Source organism: Rissa tridactyla, chromosome 9, assembly GCF_028500815.1.
Source record: "Rissa tridactyla isolate bRisTri1 chromosome 9, bRisTri1.patW.cur.20221130, whole genome shotgun sequence".
Taxonomy (NCBI): Eukaryota; Metazoa; Chordata; class Aves; order Charadriiformes; family Laridae; genus Rissa; species Rissa tridactyla.
Genome location: NC_071474.1, coordinates 35,305,068 through 35,330,574, shown reverse-complemented (window position 1 = coordinate 35,330,574; position 25,507 = coordinate 35,305,068). Strand labels below are relative to the sequence as shown.

General features: G+C 41.7%; 1 protein-coding gene across 2 annotated transcripts in view; it reads right to left on the bottom strand.

Moving 5' to 3' along the window:
• The window catches only part of CAPN6 (calpain 6), a 67,276-nt gene that overhangs the window by 28,067 nt on the left and 13,702 nt on the right, over positions 1 to 25,507 (bottom strand). The window lies entirely within an intron of this gene.

Sequence of the window (25,507 nt, the reverse complement as noted above, 5' to 3'; positions counted from 1 at the left end):
AGTGCATAATGCAGTTTTCTTTAAGAAGATTGTAATTTTGGCATGACACTTTTCTCATTAAATAACAATTGATAGAAATTTTAAATGCCTCTTGGTGAACACGTGACCTATCATTATACAACACACTTCTGTCAGTATTTCTTGTACGTGTCTTCACTTAGAGAAATTTCAAAGCTTATTAACAGACCATAATAAAATTCCGAATAACAAAATAGTGCCTACGAGGAAAACTGACCATGTACAAGATACTCATCTGCATCATGGACAGATTCACTCAACATGCCTGGATGTTCTGATATGGAATAGTAACAGGAACTTCAGGCTAGCACTTCAGTGCCTGAAGTTGCCTGTTGCAGGGGCTGAAATCAGTTGACTATTTGGCCCTTACTGCACGGTGGTAGCACATATTCCAGACCCAGCTTGGGCAGACTCAAGTTTCATATCCCATTTCCATGCATGTCTGGCAATAATAATTTCTAGCTTGTTTTTCCTTTCAAAATGTTATTTTGTTAGCGTAAGAAACAAGGGATAAATTGAGCCTTCAGGGTTAAAATTGTCCAAACTTTTCTGTTGCTAGAGGAAGCCAAAACTTTCATTGCTTTTGAAAGAAATGAAGCACTACCGTGTATTACAAGTATCTTCTCTTATTTGGTTTGCTTTGCTAAAAATAACCACATTAAAGTGTCATTTTTTAATTGAAGTGTGTCTTGCATCTCACAGCCCTCAGAGAAAAAAACAGAGAGCAGCATGTGTCAGCTGCCAGACATACGGATGAGATTAGCATTTGCTGACCACTGGGGTCCAAAGCAAACATAGAAGAGCAGAACTTAGAAACGGCACCTCCCTTTCCACCATAGTCACTAAATTCTTCAGGATCCTGCTTGATAAACCCTTTCTTATTAAACTGTCTGGGAGACCTGGACTTCTGAGACTAAAGAACAGTGCAAGAAAATGACATTAGCTCTGTTTCTCTTGTCATTAATTACAGCCATCATAACAGCTTCTATGATGACTGTCACTGTGTGGCTGTCATGAGATGCATAATAATACTCAGGTGCAAGCTACAGCTAATTTCAGATGTTTGATCTCTTCTGGGCTTTTTGCTTTTCACCACTTACACATAGAAAATTCTAAGGAATACTTTTGAGATGGAATTAGCTATCTAAGCCACAATTCCCCTAATACAGTTGGAAATGGGCTATTTAAATCTATTATTCTGCAGTCCTTGTGAGCATCTTTAAGCATTTTTGGTTGCCCCAAGCATGTAAAAAAATTAAAAAAAAAATAAAATCACTTTTCCAATAATGCAGTGATCATTTAGGATAGTCGAGGACCAAGGCAACTACCATCAGAGGAATTACAAGGAAGAGAGACCGTCATGAGATATGCCCCAGGCATTTCAGAAGACCTGATGCCTTCTATCCCTTGCAACCTAAGCAATTCCGTTCTGAGTTCCACCAGAAGTACCTCCCTTGCAAACATAATGGTTTAACCCTAATCCCTTTCTCAGGGTCAGCCTGCATCATTGGTGCTGTAAAAAAGAGAAATACCTTCACATTTCCAAGAACAAGTTTAAAGGAAGTTAATGGATCTTATTATACATCATTAACATATAATAGCCATACTATTTCTGATACAACACTGCTAATAAAAGCAGTTGTTGTATTATTTATGCCCACAGGGAGCATTCCACCATCCAAGATGCAGAGCTCTCCCCAGTTCTCCTCTTACGCATGTGCATAATAAAATAAACACCATCTGCAGAACTATAATTAGGCTGTACAGAGTCTGAAAGTGAGGTAAGAGGTTACAGGGGTTCGGGTTCTGCTGAAAACCCTGATGCTCTTATTTTCATACCAGACTTATATTTGCATGACAGAAGTCTATTTGTGTCACCTATCCTTGCTGCACTGTGTAGGCTCGAAATACCTGACATTTAGTGTTTCTCGGCCACTGATGCTGTGAGAAATAAAGTGGCTCACAACCCCCTTTTTCTGATTTTAATTGGTTCATCTCTTTGTGACAGAGCAAGTAAATGAACTGGTTAACGAGCAGACTGGGAGAACACAGAGCAGTCTGGACATAAGAAACTCAGTTAGTGTGGGATCACAGCAAACAACAGTGGGAGAGACCTTGACAGGTTAGTCAGTCCCAACACTTGTTTAGTGTCCAAATTGGCTATCCCTAACCTACTTGTGACTGAAGCTTCTCTAACCTCAAATTAACACAGCCCATGAGGGAAAATGCACATGCTTCCTTCACTGCTCAGCAAGCCCAAGACTTATGTGAACGGAGACAACAGTCATTTATCTTTTCTTTCTACAGCAATCCCTCATATAATCTAAAAACCTGTAACAAGTCTGTCTTCTCTAGTCTTAATAACTGGTTCTTCATGTTTTGTATCACTGTTGAAGTATGGTACCCAAAAGCAGACACCACACTCCAAATGAGGCTTTAGCAGCACTGAGCAGAGCTCAATGCTCTCACTTGCTGAAGCCGGGGAGCCATTTTTCTGTCTTTTTCACTTGAACTTCACATGCTTACCTTGTGTTCAGACTGTGACCCAACCTCTGATCCTATTCTATGGACTTGCTGTCTAGTCATCCTTTCTCCCTAACTGACCCATGGAGTCACTTAATACCAACACACTGTACTTGGTTGCATTGATGGAGTGATGCTGAATTCCATCCTGTTTATTCGACAGTATTTTCCCAAGACATCAAGGTAAGTTTGAATTCTCAGCCCTGTCAACTGGCTTGCAATCCTATCCCAGTCTGTCCCCTACAGCTTTCCCGTACATGAAAATAGTGAAGAATACCAGACTAAGGGAGATTTCTGTAGGACTCCATCAATATTACGCCCACCTAAGAGTGCTCCAAGTAATTTATTCATCAGCTATGCATCACCATTACAGAAGTTTAAATTAATCCATATCAGATATTGCCAAAGTCTTATGAAAGACAAACTATATCAGATCTACTGCTTGTCTCTCAGTCACAAGGCCTGTCCCACTGTATGCTGGAAGAAAATCAAGCTGGTACATATTAGTGTATCTGACACAATATATTTTTCATAATAAAATCTATATCAGCAGACTAAGTCACCTGCTTAGATCTGATAAATTGCAGTTAGGAATTTCACTGAGATACAAAAATGTTTGGACTGTAGTACAAATATGAAAGACAGCAACTTAACTTTTCTTTGCTTAGTAAATTCTTTACTTAGTAAATTTCAAAACAACGTGAACCACAGGAGACAACAGAAACCCCTTTCACTGGAGCTATGAAATGGTTTGTATATTGCTTTGTCACAATTCCCTAAAAAAAAAAAGAAGAAAAGTACAGGAGATAACTGATTAACTATACGCATTAACTTCAGGTTGCTGTGGCTACCTTAAATCTTGGAGTAATTTGGCTAAAGGAAAAAGTTCCCCTTAGCTCTGAAGATGCATCTCTTGGCATAAGTATTGCCAATATCCATGAACTAAAAAATATGCCATATTTGTTATAAATAGGGGAAAAGACATGCAAAGAGTTAATTAACTCGCTATGTGTCTTCACAGACATTAATTGAAACTGCACTGTAAAACATTATGAGACATCTCTGATGTCTGAGAAAGGGAAAGATTATTTTTTAATAGATTAGGGTCTGTCATCTGACTTAGACAGAAAAACAGATATTCAGAGAAAGGGAAGAAGAAAAAAGCAATAATGACATTTGCAATTAAGATTTTCAAAGGATTCAGTAGCATTTAGAGCTCACTTTCTTCAGCACCCTTTAGGGAACCCAGCCCTAACATAAAAAATAATCTACCTTTGCTTGCACACAAGACCTACGGAGACAGGCATTTTCCTTGATTCTATCAGACTGATCTACTTAAGCCCAGTTCACCTTTCCCTTAAATTTTTTTAAAGCAGTTTGAATTATGTCAGATCTGAGAATTCTTTCCATTTTCTTCTCTTCTCCCATCCCCATATCATACTGAGTTAACTCCTGTAGAGAGCGAGGTCAGTGCAGGGAAGCAAGGAGAAAGGCAATTCTTTCTGAATATGGATGCAAAAATTCAGCTTTGGCTACAGCTAACTATGAACCAACCTCATCTAAAGGAAGGTAGCAAAGACAGCACTTATTTTGAGGTTGTGTAGCTGAAAAGGTAGAAAACACTGTCTATCCTATAATAAATCCCAGCTGTGCTGGCATGTTTATAGAAGCGCTCTCCAGATCAGGCTGTTTGCCAAGGCAATTGCAGTTAGCCCTAAAAAGAAAAATAACTGAGTCCAACTGTGCTAGATACTTCAATGCATGCAAAACGCCTTTTGCAACCTTGTTATGCCTGAAAAAACTCTGCTTATGGAGTGAAAAAAGAGAAGTCTTAAGTTACAATCATGCCCTATGACACAGCTCTAACCCCTCAGAGGACAGTTCTCAGAGAAACCTCCATCAAATGAAAAGCGGAGTCAGATACGACCCTGACTGAAACGGCCCTTGCTGAGATCAGGAAGTGACTCTATCATCAGTGCTGTTATGCCATGTAAATCATCAAAAGGAAGATTTAGCCCTCAGGTTTCTGTCTGTACACCCTGAACTCAGGATGTGTAATTCCTCTGTAATCTTCATGACCATTGTCCAGTTCCTGAGAGCAAGACAGTGCCCAATACTGCTTAAAAAAGAAAAACAACCGTACATCTGCAAGGGGAAGAGCATGCCAGTTTGCTCCAGCCTTGTGTAAAAGAAAACTCAGTTATTTGGGGACTGAGAAATGCTTCTTCCGTCTCTTCCCTCTCCAATAAATCCTGTTACAAAACCAAATGCACCACAGACATTTTTATAGCGTTTTTTTTTTCCATTTTCAGTTTGGGGCTAGTGGTGACTAACACTCAGGGAAGGCCATGCGTTTCAGCCTTGCCTTGCCCACAGGACACGTGTATTTGAGGAGGATCTGAATCAATGTTTTGGAAGAAAAAAACCCAAACATTGGGCAACATGGTGTGTATCTTGGCTGCCTCTAGATTTCACCTGACCCTTGGAGCGCTACAGCTGCTCTCATCCAGAATACTGACACTTGCTGGAAAGGCTACAACTGATGTGCCGTAGGGCTGACCTTCTCCTGAACCTCAGCAACAAAGTGTTTACTGAAGTTCTTAAGAGTCCTCTGCCATTTCATCCCAGAAATCATTCAAGACTATGATGAAAGACTTTTTGTTCTTCCAGGATTCCCTTAGGAGTATATCATACCACCTCTCGCAGCACTCTCATAGTTTGTGGTGCTTTAGAACAATGGTGTCCAGAACTGCAGTACATTCATAATACTTTGTTTTTAGAGAAAAGCTGCCTTGTTTGAGGATAACATTTTTTTTTCCTCACTGAACTTACCAGACAACGGCCTTTGTCTCCCACCTCCTTCCCCTAGTACCTAATCATAGAATTGTCAGGGTTGGAAGGGACCTTAAAGATCATCTAGTTCCAAGCCCCCTGCCATGGGCAGGGACACCTCCCACTAGATCAGGTTGCTCAGAGCCCCATCCAGCCTGGCCTTAAAAACTTCCAGGGATGGGGCTTCCACCACCTCTTTGGGTAACATGTTGCAGTGTCTCACCACCTCATGGTGAAGGACTTCTTCCTAACGTCCAATCTGAATTGACCCATCTCTAGTTTTAATCCATTCCCTCTAGTCCTACCATTGCCCGACATCCTAAAAAGTCCCTCACCAGCTTTCTTGTAGGCCCCCTTAAGATACTGGTAGGCCACTATAAGGTCTCCTCCGAGCCTTCTTTTCTCCAGACTGAACAACCCCAACTCCCTCAGTCTGTCTTCATAGGAGAGGTGCTTAATGTTAATGTTGCCATCTTTTTTGGAGTATCTTCTTTCTTCCAGATCTCACTCATTAGCAATTCCAACCTCTATGGAACTTCATTCTCTGCTATTCCAAAGCTACTACAAGTATGACATAATTTGGGTGAGAAGAATTTAATCAAAGCATCATTTTAATCGGCTAAAAATTTCTATATCAATTTCTTGAAAAAAGTAATCGTTTTCCATCAGAAAAGACACCATTTTCAGGCAACTAACCAAAAGTTTTCTTATAAAATGTTTTTACAAGAATTTACTGTGGTTTTGTGATGGTGATGCTCTGTGAAAAACAGGTAGCTATAGTAGATATACTACTCAAGGCTGGACGATATTCAACACTTACTTATTACAGTGAGCACAGACATCAAAAGAGCTTTTGTTGGGTGAGCTGTCCACCAGCAGGAATAAGGACATTACAAATCTGTTTCTTAGTATTTAATAAAATCAATCATAAATGAGTTCAAAATCATTATTAGAGATTAGAATGCGTATGACAGTAAGGGGATACACAGCTGGGGAAGGGCCCCAGACAAGTCAGACTCATTGCACATGACGTATGCAGTCAGTCTGCAGGCGTGCTGTAAGCATTTATTTGGGAGTGCTAGCTACTTAGCAAGTTGCAACTGCTCCAAATGGGCTGCCAGCAGTTCAGGGGTCTCTGACCAATTGTCCTTTTTTCTCCACTGGAAAGCAAAGAAATTGAGGGCATTTTCAGGAAAAACTGAACATACAGTTCTTTTGAGAAACAGGTGGTATAAGCAGCCTAATTCTATTTCTGCAAAGAGCAAACCTACCAAAGTAGTGAAATTCTCTGCATTAAGTGCAAGTAACAGAGAGATGGCCAAGTTCGAAGACAGTCAGTTTAAAGCGACTCCCTGACATCACTTCCAGGCACACACTAACATGGCTGAGGTCAGACATGGGCTGTAAGTCTACTCACAGTTCATCAGACTAAAAGGCCACCCACCGTCTAGCTATGGTTTTTTTACTGCTTCCTCAAAACATGTTTTTCAATCAAATTCTTGAACTGGTTTCCTAAGATGGGAAATAAAATCAGTAAGAAAAGGCGGTTGGAAAACTTCACGCACAATTTTTCACAACACTGAAATATGCAGCACTGGACCAGTGCGGAATAAACAATTCCCAGGTCTCTATGCCTGACTCTTCACCTCTGGCTGCGGAGGCAGCTATTTTCTTTGCCTGATAATAAGCACCATTTTGGCTCAGTGGCCATGACCTTTTTAGGTTTGTCCAGCCTGACCTTATGCTGTGTCTCAAGGGGTTGCTAACTGATGCAGACTGAATTCTTCATTGCTGCCTTTATGAGGAAGGGAATACAGTGTTTACAAAAGAGTATTAGGCAAATTTCAGCAAAGCCACCCTTTTTTGTTGTTGTTGTTACATTGTGGATTTTTTTTGTTATTATGTTCGGCATTATGTGGCAAAAAAAAAATAAATCAGGTCATCTAAGAAACAATGTCTGGAGTGAAAATTCAGATTAAGCTGGAGGTGATTTGTTTTATTTGAAAGGAGATATTTCTTCCTTGTCCTATAGCAATACACAGACTTTAGAGGTTAAAAAAACCATGGAGAGAGAGAACACAAAATATGTGATGCCTGTTTGACAGTCTGAACAATGAACCACCTTCTCATTTTAAGGAATATCCCTGCTTGCCTAAGAGTTCAAATTCTGAGCTATAAAAAAATGTTGCATCAAAAATGACACAGCAGCATTCATTTTGCTTCTGAATACTAAAAGCATTTTTATGACTCAGCCAAATCAGTGGATCATCTCTCATAAATTCACAGAAACTACCAGAAAGAGTTTTATTTACATGTCTTGAAAATAATCAGCACCTTCCATTTCTAAAAATCTTTTAAAACCTTATCTTGGAAAGATGTTAATTTAGCAATAAAGTTATCAGAACATGAGATAAGTTTCCTCAGTTTTGAGTCACGAAACTGAAAACCACACAACAGTGATTTCCAAAGTAAGATACTTAAGCAAAGTCACAGTTGTCATACCTGCCAGGCAATCAAGCATATGCTTTTCACTTCATGTAGGTTAGCTCTTATTTTGCCTAGAATAGATGTCTGTTAGAGGACTGAAATGAATAAAACATTTTTGGATAAGCCCTTATCCTTCTAATTATGTCAAAACTTCAGGAAGTTTTTGAAAGTTAAGGGACCATATTAGGTGCTGAAGGGTAAACTTTTTAAGGGTAATTGTGTGACTAATGGGCCATTTCTGCTGATGCTGCTGCCAATGATGGACAGCATTGCCACTATATCTGTGAATGCACTTTAATTCACACTTTAACCAAGCACCCTCCTTTCTAGTTCTGCCTCTTTCATTATGTTCTCACATTTGCTTTTCTTCACCATATTCTGTTATCAACTCAACGTTTCGGAAGGAATCAATAAGAAAACTACTTCCCTATCTCACAGATCTGTTTAGGAAGCTTGCTTTCTGGTATCTCCCTCTATTGTGGGCACTCTGATATCTAATAAAAAAATCATAGAATAGTTTGGGTTGGAAGGGAGCTTCAAAGGTTATCTAGGTAAACCTTTTCCCAAGGTGTCCTGCTCCTGCTCAATCGTCCATTTTCATGGCATATGTAGTTTCACCAAGTCATCTACCCATTTACCAAACTGTGTTGAAACTGGTCAATAGTAAAGCATTGTTGGGGAAGAGGGGAACAGATAGGCACAGACTTGGAGACAACGTAAGTGAAATTGTGCTTTCTCTGGGGGGAAAAAAAGGCCAAAAGGAAGAACAAGCCTGATGGCAGGCTGCTAACTGCTCAGTGTTCTCCATCCATACTAGTCAGTCTTGCAGATCACAGAGCATCCCCTAAATATGACCAAAACTACCTGGCTACTTAACATCAAGGCTGGAGATGCCCTTTCCTCCTGCCTCGTTCAGTCTGGGAGGTACCTCTACTTACTTTGATGTCAAAGGTAAGTGACTCCAACCTCACATTCACTGTCAAGGTTTTCCCTATCACAATCCAGGATTTTCTTCTGGTCATGATTTTATCCCAGTGTCCTGGTTTCAGCTGGGAAAGAGTTAATTTTTATTTCTAGTGATTGCTGTGAAAGGAATGTCAACAATACCTATTGCTTTTAGTTGTTGCTAGGTGATGTTTACACTATTCAGGGACTTTTTTTTTCAGCTTCCCATAGAAGCATAGACAGAACGATTGAATGGCTGATGACATATTCCATACGACAGATGTCATGCTCAGTATATAAATGGAGGTTAGCCGGGGGGCGGGAATCTGCTCCGGATGGCAACAATTCACCGAGTGGTGAGAGTGACCCATGTAGTTATTATTATTATTGTTATTTTTAATTTTCTGTTATTGTTTCTATTAAACTGTCTTTATCTCAACCCACGAGGGGTTTTTTCCTCCATTTTCCCTTCCCCCCCCTCTTCTCTCACCCTTCAGGGGTAGGGTGTGTGAGCGAGTGGCTGCGTGGTTCTAGTTGCCGGCTGGGGTTAAACCGCGACACCCAGTTGAGGCGCAGTCAGTTTAATCTCTGTGTTAAAATTGTTTAGACACTTAAGAGACCACTTGCTTGGACAGATGTAATGAGAAACATTTTTTCTTATTTATATCATGCTGTTTCTTTACATAACACTTTCATTCATTTATCGAGCTTATTTTCATTTTTCCCAATGTGATATAGATATACTGATTTGAATGCACTACTTAATTTCAGACAAATTCCTAACTAACTAACCAACTGTTACATCTACCTGATGCCTGCCTAAGACAAAGATGTTGTTTAACTGTCAGAAAACAGAGAAAGCCAATACAGCAAACAAGAGTCAGAATCATTTTATCACAAAATTCACTGTTAACAGACCTGCATCTTCATCAGTTCAAATAAAGTTACTACAAAGATCAGGGTGCATATCAGAATGGATGGTAGTTCATTGAGAATCACATGGGATTCCTTTTATATATATATATATATCTCTATCTCTCTCATATATATATGATCCTCTTTAAGAAGAGGAATATATATATGTGTGTGTATATATATATACATATATATATATATAAAATAGGCTCTGTAGAACTGTCTATTTAGAAAATCACCAAGTGAGCAGGAATTAAATAAAGGTCAGTGATGGCCAACAAATGAGTCAGTGCCATCAGTGAGAAATTACTCTCCTAATTTACCAGTTTAGAAATCCTGGCAATCCCGATATTGCCCAATTGCCCAATAAGCTCCCACTTATCTTTTGCAATTACGACTACCAGCCATTTGCAGTTATGGATTTGAAGTTATGTTCTGGGTAAAACGGAAGGGATACAGACCTCCAGTCCCTATTACAATGTGTTCAAAGCACCATAAAATTTCCTTTAGAGATGGAGATTCCCTATGAACATTTAGGAACTGCCGTGAGAACTTCACGCCTCCCATCATTTGAGGAAACAGAAACCTCCCAAGGTCTTCTATCATGAGAAACTGTCTGCTTGTCTCACAGGAAGAGAGGTTTGAGAAGTGTTGATAACTCAAATGTGAACTTGACTAGACATCAAATTCCAGCTAGTCTTTGCTCCACCTCTAAGTGTTGGAGAACCACTCCCATTTCAGCACTGCTCCTCTCCTGCCAGGTTGAATTTCTTTATGATGTACCATGAAAACCATCTCAGCCAGCTGGAGCTCTAAACCCCATCAGGGACACTGAAATCATTCCGGCTCATTTGTGTCTCCAGTATCCTCTCTGCTATCGCTCAACACACAGACCACTTCCAAGAGAAAATCATGAGTCACCTTTTAACCCCACCCTCACACTATCAATCACATTAATTATTTTATTCAATCAGGGTCTAAACAGTTAAAGTAAAGTTAGTGGAAAACCTGTGGAAACATATCTTAACTGTCAAAAGGCAAGGAGAAGGGCCTGTTTCTAATAATGCTGAGGTTTGCCAATGTTGCTTTTTTCTCGTCTTACAATTTAAGTATTTACAGTGCAGCCATTATGTTCACTAGACGGGACTTTTGTTTTTAATTTTTTGCAGATTTTGGAATGTTTGCAAAAGTAACTTAGCATCATGTCCCTGTCTCTTCCAAGCACACCATTCCCCTTAGTGTCTAATAGTTTTCCCTCTATTCAAATATAGAGATGCAGGCCAGATTCACAGCTGTAAATCATGACCGCTTTAGCTAAGCCAAGGGGGTGATGTTGCTTTATACAAGCAGAGGTGCGAGGCCCCTCAATCCACCTCTAGCCATAGTCAGATACTGCTTTTGTTTTGTTCATGAGAAATTCATCACACTTCATCACACAGAGAAAGCCCACTAAGACCAGGGATGAGAAATGCCATGGTTGGATTACATTTGAAATATTTGGATTAAACGTGAATTATTCCTCTTCTAGTCCAGGCATTACCAATTAGATCATGTGCCCAAATGTGAAAGCAGCTTTTAGACAACTATCACTTCTGAGAACATTAATTTCTGGAGAGCAGAGTCAGTGAGTGAGAGAGAAGGGAGAAAAAGTCAGAGAATTCACATCTCCATTTAGGGAGGAAAATTAGATGTGCAAGGCTTAAATGCCTCTTATCCGAAGGGAGGAGAAAATACACACCAGTGATCATGCACAAAAACTACGGCAAGATGAGCTCTGAACAAAGTCTTTGCAAGTGGACCCAATTATCTATAGTGTTATCCAGGTGACCAAGGGAGAGCAAAGCCCTGCATTCATGTTCTGCATCAGTCCCACAAGTGCTTGTACCTGTGGTAAAGCTGAAGCAGCAACAAAACTCTAAACTTGCAGACCAAAGCTCAGCCCACGGCTGGATCATTGCTACGTGAGATTTAATTTTTTGCTCACCATCACAGGACTGAAGATTTGGTACAGTCTTAGGAAAAAAAACCACTATTTTGATTATTTATTCATTGTATCAGACTAGAAAATGCTGTCTTCAGGCAAAAATCAGACCTCAATGTGCTTCATGCAGCATAGACACTCTTTATCAGACAGGTCCGGTCCCAAAGGCCTTTTTAGTTAATGAGGCCAGTTCTGCTCTTTTCCAGGACCAGTTTTACACCTAAAATGCTGTGGCCAGTTAAATAACAATCTGCAAAAAGTAGTATGCCTCATTATTTATGGTGAAATAGGTAGATATAGGAGTTAGGGAATAAATTTTTGAGGATTTTGTGAGCCTCTAAAGAGGCTAAGGGTATTCTGCATTTAAGGAGTGAAGACAAGAAGTAGGGCCTGTCTTCCCAGCTCAAAGAGCATGTATAGATGTATGTATATACATGTATTATATAAACATATGCACATGGATGACTGCACACACAAAACCAATTGGCCTCAACATCAGAAAACTGAGATGAAAATAAGAGGACCATATGGGCACTCATTATCCAACCCAACAAGGTATCCCAGACCCCATACTAACTGCACACTCATTAGACTGCATTGAAATCCCTCATGGCCCAGCTCTCCTCTCCCTGGTCACAGAATGGTTGAGACTGGAAGGGACCTCTGGAAGTCACCTTGTCCAACCCTGTGCTCAGGCAGGGTGACCTAGAGCAGGGTCACCTAGAGCCCAGGACAATGCCCAGACAGCTTTTGAATGTCTCCAAGGACAGAGATTACATTTCCTGATGCATGCAAGTAGGAGAGATGTCTTCTGACACCTGCAACACTGGCCAAAGTTCAGATCCTGACTCCTACACTACGACATGTTTCAGTGAATTGAGCTTGAAACTCAAACATGCAAAGATAAAATTCTACTTCATGCACAAAAACCAGAAGATAACATTTGCTCTTAAAGACAGCGTATTTTCCTGAGAAAGAACATTTTATTTCCTGCAAACTTGAAAAGATGCAAATTCAAAATGCTTTAGCCTTTATGATCAAGTTAGAAACAATGCCACGTACAGGCAAGACAGCAGTTCTAAAAGGTTCTTTCAGCTGTGAAGGATTTTTAAAAGCTTCTTTTTAGCCAGGAAAACATACATCTTTATTTATTTTTTAAATAGAATTAATCTTGAAGGAAGCATACATTTAAATCACAGGGAAATAGCATGAAATTAAAATTATTTTGCAAATCTAAGATATAATGGCTTACAAAACCTCAAATTCCAGGAATTTACTCATCCCAAATACCCTTTTAAATATGGAAATAAAAGGAGAAAAGCATAAAGCTCTTAACATACAAAGCATTTTTTGGATGTAGATGCTTTTCACTCTTGGGGAAGAGTGTTGACAGACCAGTACCTTAATTTCCTTTGCAACTGGCATGTTTGGGCTATAATTTTTCCTTCAGAGAAGCCAGACGTTTAATTCTTTAGGAAGACTAAATCAATGAACTAACAATTACTGTAAGAAGACTTACACTAGCTGAGGATGTGATCCTTGGGCTTTTTTGTTTTACAGGCTCAAAATAAATTTTACCATGTCATTCTTACCATCATCACATTGCTTCAGGACAAATAGAAGCTGACTCTCTGAGAAACCAATTTTCATCTAATGACGATTGAACCAACTAAATAAAACCTGACATTTTAGACTTTGATGAAACATTCAGAACCTTGGAATTGTACTGTTTATGTTCTAGAAATGACATTGAGGTCACTTAGCATTTTTTCTTCAGAGGAAACAACCGCAACAACATAAGAAAGCCTCCATCCAATCTGAAAGAGGGAAATATAAACTGGAAAAACTGCCAAGCGAGAAGATAACAAAATACTGGCATCTGGAGAGCTGTCTGCTTGGCAAGCATGTATGTCATTTACAAATGTTTGCTCATAATTATATCCCTGGAAGACTTGAGTGAATAATACTGTTGAGAAAGATGCCACTTTCAAAACACTGCCTATCATATTTAAATAAATGCAACACTCATTGAACGGTGAGCGTATCTAAGGATATTGCCACAAAAAAGGGGAACCCATGCCTTGCACTGCCCTGGTACCTGTGAGACAAGGAGGAGGAAGGATGGAGCTGTGCATTAGGACGTCCATTGAACTCCCAGCTCTTCGACAAGCTTTCTGGAGGAGGAAGAGCAGGGATGCTGGCAAGGTGCCGCTGTGTTTTTTTACTTCCTGTCATGACACAGCCAACACAGAAGGACGCAACTAAGAATAAAGAATTTTCTGAAGTGACACCAGAAACAGGATTAAGTCATCAAGTTCACATCATACAGGGTCCACTCAGTCACCAGACTGTAATGGAGAGGCTAGACGTGCGGTATTTGCTGATGGCTGAAGGCTTTATAGTTCCTTGCTCATCTCTTCTTCTGGGGAAGCTCCATCTTAACAAGATTTTCCAAGCAAAATAAAATTAATAAAATAAGGGTGAGCAACAGCTCTATTCTGGGAACATTTTGACTACTCCAGAAGAAACAGTCACCACTTCCCCACATGACAACATTAAGGACAAAATATTCTGGGAGGAATGGTTTATCCAGTCAGAAACCAAGATGGAAACACGTCAAACAATGTTTTCACAATGCCTCCCATACTCAACCCATTGGGGGACAGGCAAGGTGATAATCCAGACCACAGCAAAATTTCCAAGGCTTTGAAAGGTGCCAAGGTTTCACCCAAGACCATGTTCTTGATATTGAGGTGCACTACCTTTTTTCACTGATGGGAACGAGAGTGAATTAAACTAAGTTCATAAATTCCTATGATGACAAAAGGATGCTTTCTAAAATAACATCCTGAGGAGAATAAAACAATATGAGTTTCAGTCCCAGGAGCACTTCTTCAATTAAACACCCACCTCAAAAAGTGAGGACCTCCTCTCCCAAGTCTTGGAGCACTAAGTTCTCTCATGTTTCCATTTTTCAAATTTCTTAACACCCAGAAGCACAATCAAGGTCTCTTCAGGGCTAAGCATGCCGACAGAGTCAGGCGTCAACAAGTCTGCTGCAGAAAGGTGAGGAGAAACACAAAAACCTAGTACAAGGCAGAGTTCCTGTTCCTATTTGTGAAGAACCTTCTCAAACATAGAAACAGAGACCATCTGAATGAAACGCCATGAAGTTTTCAGGGCTTCTTCTTTAAAGCATGGCTGAGCCACAGCACACTGAACTCCTCAGTACACCTCAGCCTTGATTCGAACAACAGATTCTAGCCTAGGAAAATGGGACACGGACAAGGGTCACACAGCTGTACATAGCCCTCTGAGACTTGAGTCCTGGCCATTGCCAGCAATAACTGCCGGAATGGATTAAGGGAGTTAAGTGATCCCTACTTGTTTGTTTGGCTATGTGAGAGGAGTCCTCAGGGCACCGCACACAGCTCTGCTTGCTTCCTCCCTACAGGAACAAAACAATTGGGAAAGAAAGAGCTTAACAACACATCTGTGACAGCCCTTTGCATTTAACGATTGCTCTGTCCAATAACTTCTCCATGCTTCTTGGACCCATCTTCTAGAAAAGCAGATGGCTGTGCTGTCCATTTGGAACATCACTATTTTCCCATCATTACTCTTAGCACATGCAAATACTGACTCACCTCAATCAGAAAAAAAATATTTTTAAATCCCCCTTATAAAGCTAACACCACCCAAATTTTATAGCACAGATTCTGTGTCTCTGCCTGCCTTCAAAACGCCACAGATTTGCCCTGATGTGACTATGCAAATCCAAAGCACTGCTTCATCCTTCTTCCCACTGCACCGTTCTGCTTCTCAAGTCCCTGTCAGATGTCCATGTATGTACACCCATGTACATACATCCATGCCTGCCTGCTCTGGGTGGGGACCTGTGAGCGTGAAGCACTTGCAGTTACCAACAGTCATTGGGAGCAGACACAAAACTTCTTAGTGCATAGTGACTCTGGCACCCACAGCCCGTCATACAGGCTTTGTATTTATGTTAGAAATTGAGTTGGTGTTGTCACAGGTAGAAATGCTATTGTAAATCAACCAAGATTTCAAGTTGCTGGGGTTTTATACTGGTGAAATTTATAGTTGTATATGAAGTTTATATTGCTTTAAAATTCTCTCTTTAGCAAAATGCAATCAAATACAAAATATTTGCTGTTAACAAGATTCTTGCAGGGTCCAGTGCCCAGCAAACTTCCAGAGATAGGCCTGTTAATTATGACTTTGACGTTTTGGTGACAGAGGTTACTTTAGGTCAAATCTGCAGACAAAATCCACATACATTTTCCAACCCAAACCTCTGACAATAAGCCTCAATCAGAACACCTGCTGGAAGATGAGGCAGGACTTGCAGCAGAGCATGTCACAGCCACTGTGAAAGAATCAGCGTCATGTGGAACATGAACTAGCACAGTGGACACAGCATGGGCACTTCAATCCAGGGTGGTCTCCCATCCAGGCTACTCCACTTTTACTATGATCAACATAATGTGCCCTCAGGTGCTTAAGGAGTGATATCTTGTGGCAGCTTTCTCTTCTACTCTGGCAATAAAGGCCCTTCCCTTCACCCTACAGGAGTTGACTCCGTAAGAGATTAGGTAAAAGGAACAGATGAATAATAATTTTAATCTTAAACACAGGAGATTAAATTGTCACCCTGTTTCCCCAGGCTGCTTTCAGATATTGTGAGCGGTTAACCATGTTTTACATAGTTAATGTAATAAAAACACTCCTGTTTGTTTCTTCCTTTTCTAGCCAGCTGAGAAAAAAAAAACAACAAACCTCCTCCCAGTTGTGAAACACACAAGCACACTCGCCCCCAAAAAAACCACCTTTGCCATTTCTTGGCCAAGTAAAGGCAATGGACTGTATGAAACAGATGCATGTTGCTCACTACATTCACCTGACAGAGTGATGCTAAAGGGTATCACACTGGTTCTGGTCTTTCCTTCTTCTCTTAACTCGCTTTGCCTACCAGCTCCATCTGCCTGTTTCTGAGGCAGCAGGACACTGCACATCCCAGATACAGAAGCAACAGCATCTTGATACAAGTCATGAACACACAGTCTGAGCACTCTTCTGCCTGGAAAGGATGACACTCACTTGGTCTTTTACCACCTTCCTCCTCAGGGAAGCACCCTTTTCCCTCAAACTCAAAGCAAATGGCCATAAGAAGAGCCAGAAACATGCATACACGCACATGTTCTGGTACCCTCACTACATCAGACTGATTTATTGTGCAAGGCAATTATGCTGATCGAGTCATAAATATAGGTCCTGAAGAACAGAGACCAGAAAAAAAGGGCTGGAAAAGCCCACCATGACTCTCCTCAGAATGACTAGATCATCAGCACACCACCACAAACAACAGCAGTTTGGATGATTGGCCTGGACAGTTTGCTTCCTTTATTTCTGCAAATAATATAAGCAAAGAAATGTCACACGAGGAGGAAGACAGAAGAGCAGCGACAGAGAGCAGATAGGGAGGGGAGGAACACGTTTCTTCCTTGAAAAATTTCAACAGATCCCTTTTTAATTCCATATCAGAACAGAAACCACCATTACAACTGCACGTATTCAGTCTCCAAGCCAACCAACCTAAATGTGAAGTGCCCACATACGGAAGAGAGCATACTCAGAAGAATATCAATGTACTCTTCACAGCATTTCACTGAGTCTGTCTTGTGTGCACAAGGTACCTGTACTTTAGCACACGAATATTCTTCTCATACCCAGAAACTGAAAATCTCTTCAGGTACAAATCAGTACATGAAATTATTAATATGTAAACCAAATGCTAAGAGCTTGATCCATCCCAATCCTTAATATTTCTACAACGTTTAGATTTCAATATCCCTTTCAAAATACAGGAAAGTGGTTTAGTATTTATGCTTTTTCCAGGAGCAGAAAAAACATCCAAGACAGTACTTCCTGATGCTATTTCTCTTACCTTTTTAGTACCTCACATTTACCTGATCATTCACATCACTTAAGTCCCATGAATAGAGGGCTTTACTAGACCTCTTGTAAAGGGTTTGTTATGAACTTTCAGTTGGCTTGAAAACCATTTCTGAAGGGCAACTAGAGACAAGATCAGGACCTTGTAACTGATAGTGAATAAAACCCGTTGCATGAACCATTTTAAGCAACAATTGGTTAAGCATTCCTACCTTTGGTTAAGTGTTGCTGAGCTTTAAAAGCATGGGAAACATTACTGTCAATATATTGAAGACATGCCAGGGTACTGCTAAGCGCTTTATAATGTTTTGAATTTCAGTGGGTTCACGCATACCTCTCATGCACCAAATCATAGTTGACCACCTCTGTCGCAGCACTCCAGGGCAAAACCATGTGGCAACCACCCCACATGAACTTTACATCATTACATTTCCCACTGCTGGTGAAAATGATCCAAATCAACTGATTTCACCAAATAAGACAAGAAGAAAGCAAATTCTGAATCCAGATGACCCAGAATTACAGTAAGGATAAGACTTGTTTTGACCTGGATTTGAAAGACTTTGCCCTCGACTTTTGGGCACCACCTTCTAGTAGCCCAATTCTACAGGGACTTTGTAAACCCTAGTGTTTCAGTCTATGGATCACCAGGATGCAAGAACAGTGATAGCTAAGATGTACAGATGATTGCTAACTCCACTAAATCTACCCTCACTAAACAAATAAAGCTCTGGAGGGAGATTTTTTAGTCTCTCCAACAAAAAAACAAGGTTCAGAAGCCAAGTGCCAGAATTAATTTTACCCTTAAAGAAACACACAGCATGATGGAGTCTGCCTACACCAGGATCTCAAATGGGTGGCAGTTCATTGTTAATATCACTAACATTCACCCATCACCCCACCCCTTCCCCCCAGCTCAAAATTAAATCTAACAACCTGAAGACAATTCCACTTAATTGCAACTGCATCATCTTCTTCAAGATCTGACTGACAATCCCTGCCATTTGAATGTGCAGTTGCCAAGGCAACGGGTGTGAAGAGCATGCTTTTGTGTTGCTACATGCATCTTTGAGAGCTGTGCCAACATCTGAGCTCCCACAGCTGGGATGGATTTAACGCCTTCCTCCCCAGGAGCAGCCTGTCCTTACTTCCAGTGAGGGGGCTACAGCAGCCAGCTCTTGGCAAGCAGCTACTTCTCTGCGGATCGACACCTGCATGAGAATGACAGATGGCTGCAGCCAAGCATGGTATAATCAAGCACCGAGGATGCTGTAACACTTTATCAAATCAAACGTTCAGCAGTGCTAGACTTCATTTGCAGGAGGTTATGGGGTACACAGTTCATCATGTACATAGCTAATGAGGGGAAAAAAAGATCATTTACCATCATTTAAAAATAATTTTCTTCTGATGGTTTACTGTCTACCTGTTGTCATCCCCTCACTCACCCACTCCATACTAACAGAAGGCTGCATCATATCTAAAGGACTACATGGTCTTCTCTCCACCTCCACAATTTTAACCTAGAAAACACGATTGATGTGTACAGAAACCTTCCCATCAGCCTTTCCGTTTATCTTCCAGGGCAGACTGCTTCCCAGGGTCTAGCTCTTCATTTCTTTCCTCTTTCCTTAGGATGAAGGGTTTAAACTTAGGTCAGCCTACTTTGCCTATGACCTTTTATATCTCCTTTTGAGTCTGCTCTTTTATAAAAATTAAGGTGCATTCAAACCCTTACCTTTATATATGCACACATATATGTGTAGCAAAGACACATCTGACAACCTTTTCCATAACTGAGAACAAGCTGGAACTCAAGATCACAAGCTAAATCTGCTTTTAATGGCAAGTAAAACTATTTGTAACAATGGGAAATAGCCTCTCTGCTACAGCACTTGTGTAATCACAGCTAATTGCTGCATACAAAAGTGCCCGTTAAAATGATAAACGGTGGATTACAGTTAAAACGATAAACTAGGAAGTCCTATAATTCTCTAGGAGCCCTATACGGCAGCAGTGATGGAGTGCAATATCTGAAAGTCACCCACTGAAGGTTACAGTTGGTACCTCAGACTCACTTGGTCTCCCTGTGGAGGACAACGTCCATGGTGTTATGATCTCGGATGTGACAGACCACAAAAGGAAAAAGAAGCCAGCTAAGATTTATTTCACGTTAGTGCAAGGCTGAGGTTCACACACTCCTTTTCTCCTATGAACACGTTCCAGAGAAGCACAACAAATAAGCAAGCTGCAAGGCTCTGGTGCGTGGCTCACGCAACTTACAACTTGAAACCACCTTTGTATTCCCATCAATGCCTCCATATGTTTGAGGCACATGAAAGGATTTGTGAGCTCTCTCAAAGCTCAGGAGAGGCTCACCACGACACTTTGAAACACATTTCTTCACCCCTCAGGTTCAGGCACGTTCCACGTGTGCCAATATTTCAAGTACAAACACAAGTGTAACAGCACACAGGGCTTTAAAACTTGTGTTCTGTACTTCAACAAGAGTCAATAGCCACCAACAATAGAGAAACATGGACCATCCTGGGCATAGACAGAGAAACAAAACCAAAAACTTTGGCTGCTTCAGGACATGTCAGCAGCCTTTGCAGAGTAAGTCGTATTTTCACAGAAAAACAATAACCAGATCCTGCAAAGCTTGAGGGCTGAGGAGGGATCTCTGTTCTGATTAAGCAAGAGCACTGGCGTTGCCACATATTTTTAACTGGAAGAAGAGGCTGAAGGCAGAAAAAAAAGCATGTTCAGATCTGAAAAGTGATCGTTAAATCAGGAGCTATGCTCCAGAAGGGAGCTGGAGGCGTGGGGAGGGAATCTGGTGAACTGGAGAAGTGTCACTATTCACAGGGGCTGTTACAATCAAATCAGTTTGTCACACAGAAGGCAGCAGCGTAACTACACTGTACTGCTAAGAGTTCACATCACTTTGTTGTGCCAGTTTATGGAATTCCCCTTTAATCTCCACTCTCCTCCAGCTCTGGATTATCCCCAGGCCCCATCCTGGCAGATATCCAAGGGTACAATGAGCTGTCACTCTGCTCCATGCCCCGAAACTGTTCTTGCAGTGCACTGTCGGCTAACTGCTCAAATCCAGACACAGTGCCAGGACACCTCCCTCTCCGGTATGCATTACTGGACTCTGACGCGTAGTCCCAAACATAAGCGGATGTCTCTGGTCTTGTTCACAGTCAAACTGGAAAATAGGGTTAGAATGCAGCAATGCAGTTACAGAAGAGAAAGAGGAATCAAATGATGAAGCCATACATTATCTCTGAGGGGCATTTAACCCAGGCATGCTTACACTTGACAGCCAAGTCTTTCATGACACTCATTCTACAAAATTTATGGTGACTGGGATATTGTTAAGCATTCTGCTTACTGTGACCACAAATCCTATCACCAAGAATGTATGTGGAATAAAGAACAGTAATGCAAAATATGTAAAGCTAACCCAGACTAAGTGCCCAGGCAGGCAGGCCCTGAGCCTCCTCTGTCTTCCAAAGGAGGGCAACATCTTCTAAGACAGGTATAGAGGCAGGGGAGGTTTCCAAGATTCAAATCAGTACTTGCAAATATGAAGATGTTTTAGCTGCGGAGACAACTGACCATTTTCTACCAGTTAGAAGCAAACAAAAGCTGGTGCCACCTTCAAGAAACACGTGCAGGCGCAGAAGTTGGAGCTCCTGAGTTCTCTGACACCTCAGTCCCCCACACTGCCCTGGATGAGTCACCAACCTGTTCATCCCACACTCTCCAATTTGGGAACTGGGGAGACACTTGTTCTGTATATTCCCATCACTGTATCATTCCAGAACACAGTGCCTTATTTCCTGATCCTTTTCACTTGCATGGTGATAACCACCCCTGAAAGTGCTGGAAAACTGGTGAGAAGAGTGGAGAATTGGGCCTATGGCATGTAGCATTTCTGGTAATACAGGGCAGGCAGTGGCCCATGAGTATGCAATTCTCCCCTTTCAGTCAGCTATCTGACCTTTGGCACATGTGAGTTAATAGGTATTTAATCAAACACAGAAGCAGTCCCTCCTGCGGCCTGGGACACAAGAGGGGTTTCTTGGGAAGCCGTTCATCAGCATCGTCACACAGTATCTTTCTGTGCTGTCTTACTGAAAAAGAACCAGCTCTGTCTTTCCAGAACATAAGGGTACAATCACAGCCCTTTCTGAAAGAGAAGATGCAGACAAAAGCAAAAACAGGGCTTATAAAACAGAGGGTCAAACAGGGAAACCGGGAAAGCACATAAGACTCTTATTCTGTAGGATCAGACTCTTCTTTTCCTTTATGAATAGCTAAATAATGTCTCTTATCTCTGAAGCAAGCTTGTCCGCTCTTTCCCCACATGGATCCCTGCCCTCATTGGGAGTTCACTGCTATTTGTTTAACATTGACAAAGATGTTCTTGAGATTTAATACTTTTTGCAAGGTCAGTGCTCAGTGAAAAAACTGAGACAAACCTGAGGTTTAGTTAAAAATAAGACAGACAAAATATCCTTTCAGCAGATAGTTTGGATTCCCGGCTATTCTCACTTGAGCTGCTTGCTGTTAAACGCCGATGCTGAGCAGGACCACCACACAGAGGCAGTGTTTGTCCTTGGTAAGGGGTTAACCAGGACAGGTGGCCCAGGACATACCAGGGCCAGCAGTGATGGCACGGGGGCAAGTGGCTTCTCCTACCTCTCAGCAGGAGACAGCTGCTCCCAGCCCCACTTCAGCCTGGCAGAGGGGATGGAAACTCCAGGTAAATCACAGGAAAAGAGCAGGATGGGCTTTGATGCCAATATTAATGGGCAGAAAAAACGTCCACCAATGGTGGGGATTTTTTCCTTCCTCTTTTTCTAGCAAACCAGCACGTTTTCCCTACAGAAAATTTCAGGTGCTTTGTGTCTTACCTTATTGCTTTTGATCTACATGGTGGGGGGCTAGTTCTAAAAAGGAGAGTCCTTCAACTCTGCAGTAGGTTCTAAAAGAGCTTCTTGAAAATGACTGTGCAAAATCAGCCACATAGAAATCCTTGCTCACAGACAGAGCCCTTCTGTCTGAGGACAGTTCTGATCAGCCCCTGCATGACTTCCCCCACAGCAGGCAGAGACACTGTCCCTCTGCGATGGTGTGGAGCAAACAGAAGGGGGAAGAACATACCTCAATCCTCATGTGATGCAAGGGGGTCAAGTGCAGGTGCTGCAATAGGAAGGTGGGGATATGCTGACCCCACTCTCCTTCAGTGGCAGCACAGAAGCAGTGGGAGCACCTCCCTATGTGGTGCTGGGGGCAAAGGAGGGAACAAGCTGTACCTCATAAAGGCACATTACAGCAAGGAAGCTTCCTGCACACTGAAGGACTCTGGAAGATGCTCCACCTTTGAAATGGTCATGCTTAACTCAGTTGTTATTTTACAGGTAGACAGAGGAACTGAAATACTAGCAGAACCCAACATCCTGGAACACCAGCAAAGATTCATGTTGTTGGCATCAACACCTGAATTCACCATCTGAACTTCTGGTCAGCAGAGACCAGGCACTTGTGGTGTATGATTCATCTCAGCCTGAAGCCAACATCTCAGGTATGTCAGTTGAATCACACCCTAAATACATCAATTCCTCTCCACTGCCAATAATGGGAGCTGGTGGTGACTGCTCCACATCAGGCACCCATTATGAGCACCTAACTTTGGGCAAGGCGAGTCCTACCCAAAGTGCCCATAAACTGCCTTGGGCTGAGCAACCAGAGGGCTAGAAAGGACAGGCCCTCCCCTCCCCTGGGGCTACAGCAGGAGACATTGACTGCCAGGGAAATCACAGAAAGCAGTCTGACACCAGTGTCATGTCATCAAATGTCATTCTGACAAAGATGATTTTTTTCTATGAAATCAAGTCAAAAACTTCTAGATTTTCTTCCCAGAAGTGAAAAACAATTTGGTATTTTTATACTATTTTTGCTTTTCATAACCCATCACTGGTGTGGAGAGTGTCACAAAGGAAAGTGATATAGAAACAAAGCAAAATAAGGTCCTAGCACATTTTTAGGCAAATCTTCTGGCACATTCAGACTTTTTTTTTTTCCTATTTAGAATAAAATATGGAATTTCAGAGTGCTACAATTTGCCAATTCCATGTTTCAGCCAGCTCTATCAGATATCCCAGGTGGAGTCAGGCCTTTTGAGCTCATTTACTACCCAGCACTAAAATACAGTATTATCAGCAAACACACACCTCAGCTCCTGTGTACGATCAGAACCCACTAGCCTGGCCTGACAACTGCGTACCATGTCACACTGCCCAAAAGAAGTCGAGACCCAGTACTGCACATAAGCAGTGTGCGGCACTCTTATTTGTTGGCGGATCTTTCCGTAACAACATTTCTCCTTGGAAAGTCACGCCATCCTAGGGAGACTGCATGGTAATTACACAGTGTCTTTTGTGTTCACCAGTTTCTTAATACTGGGGTGCCACAGAAGTGACACTACCCTGTCTTTGTTCTCTTTCCCAAAGAGACTTTAAAAGTACAAAACAAGTCATTAGTGTCAGATTGTTAATGACCTATCTCTGTGAGTCTGACTGGAATGAGCAAACAGCACATATTTAACATTGCAGGTGCAGATCCAAGGACAAAAACAAAGTGGAAAAAAAACTTTATCCCCCCCCCCCCCCCCCCCCCCCCGCCTCTCTTCTCTCTCTTGCAGTCCTTTTTCCATTAGAGCAGAATAAACCCCTTTTGACTATACAGATATTCTTCCTAAAAATTTGCTCTGTCTGGCCACCACCAACCACGCAGAGTAACTGAACAAAGCATGAACATATTTGTGAGCTAAAACTAAAACACCAGCTTTCACCTCTCCTCAGAAAAGCTTTAGATTCACAGATCCCAAATGCACTCGTTTGGACACCAGCATTGGCAACAGCAATTGTAGCAGCATCCCCCAGCCCTGTGTGCACTGGGCAACACTCCCCAGCTGCTCAGACAGCTACACAGGCTTTCTAAAGCAAAAAGCTGTTTCTTTGTACAAGTAGGCAAGTACCAGCACCTGGACAGGCTGTCCACTGCCTGTACAGATGGCAGGAGGACAGGAAACAGGGTATCGCCATTTAGTTCCTTCACATTCAAGATGTTGTCCAAACATGTGGGGGTGGCTGGGAGAGACACAGCTGTAGTTTCTGGGTGAATTGCTGAGGCAAAATGACTAAGTGGCCTGCCCAGAATCTGTCTCAATAGATGACAGTTTTGGCCTTCGCCTTATGCTCATATTGCAAGGCCATTTCCCTCTCCAAAAAAGGAAATGCTCCGGAAAGCCCATCACTCCTCCAAAAGCACAATTAAGGATTCAGCCAGTTAACTTAAGAATACAATATAGTTCCATATGGCAGAGAGGAGATAAGCCATGAACAAACATTGGAAAGTAGATCGTCACCTCTGCTCTGCTGCCCAGAGAAATGCCCCTCAAGATGTTCTAACAGGCTCATCATGAGAACAAAGGCAGCTTCCACCATCTCCTAGGCATCAACTCCCTCTTCCACCCAAGAAGGGCAAGACTGGGATACTTTAGCTCTTCTCCACAAATCTGTAGGAGTAGGCCCACATGGGCCCCAAGAGCTGTTCTATCTTGTATCAAGGAAGACAAGCAAGGAAGGCACAGCTTTAGAATAGCACATAGAATCACAGAATGGTTAAGGTTGAAAGGGACCTTTGGAGGTCATCTAGTCCAATGCCCCTACATCATCATCCAGATCATTAATGAAGATGTTGAACAGAATTGGACTCAGTATTGACCCCTGGGGTACAATGCTAGTTACTGGC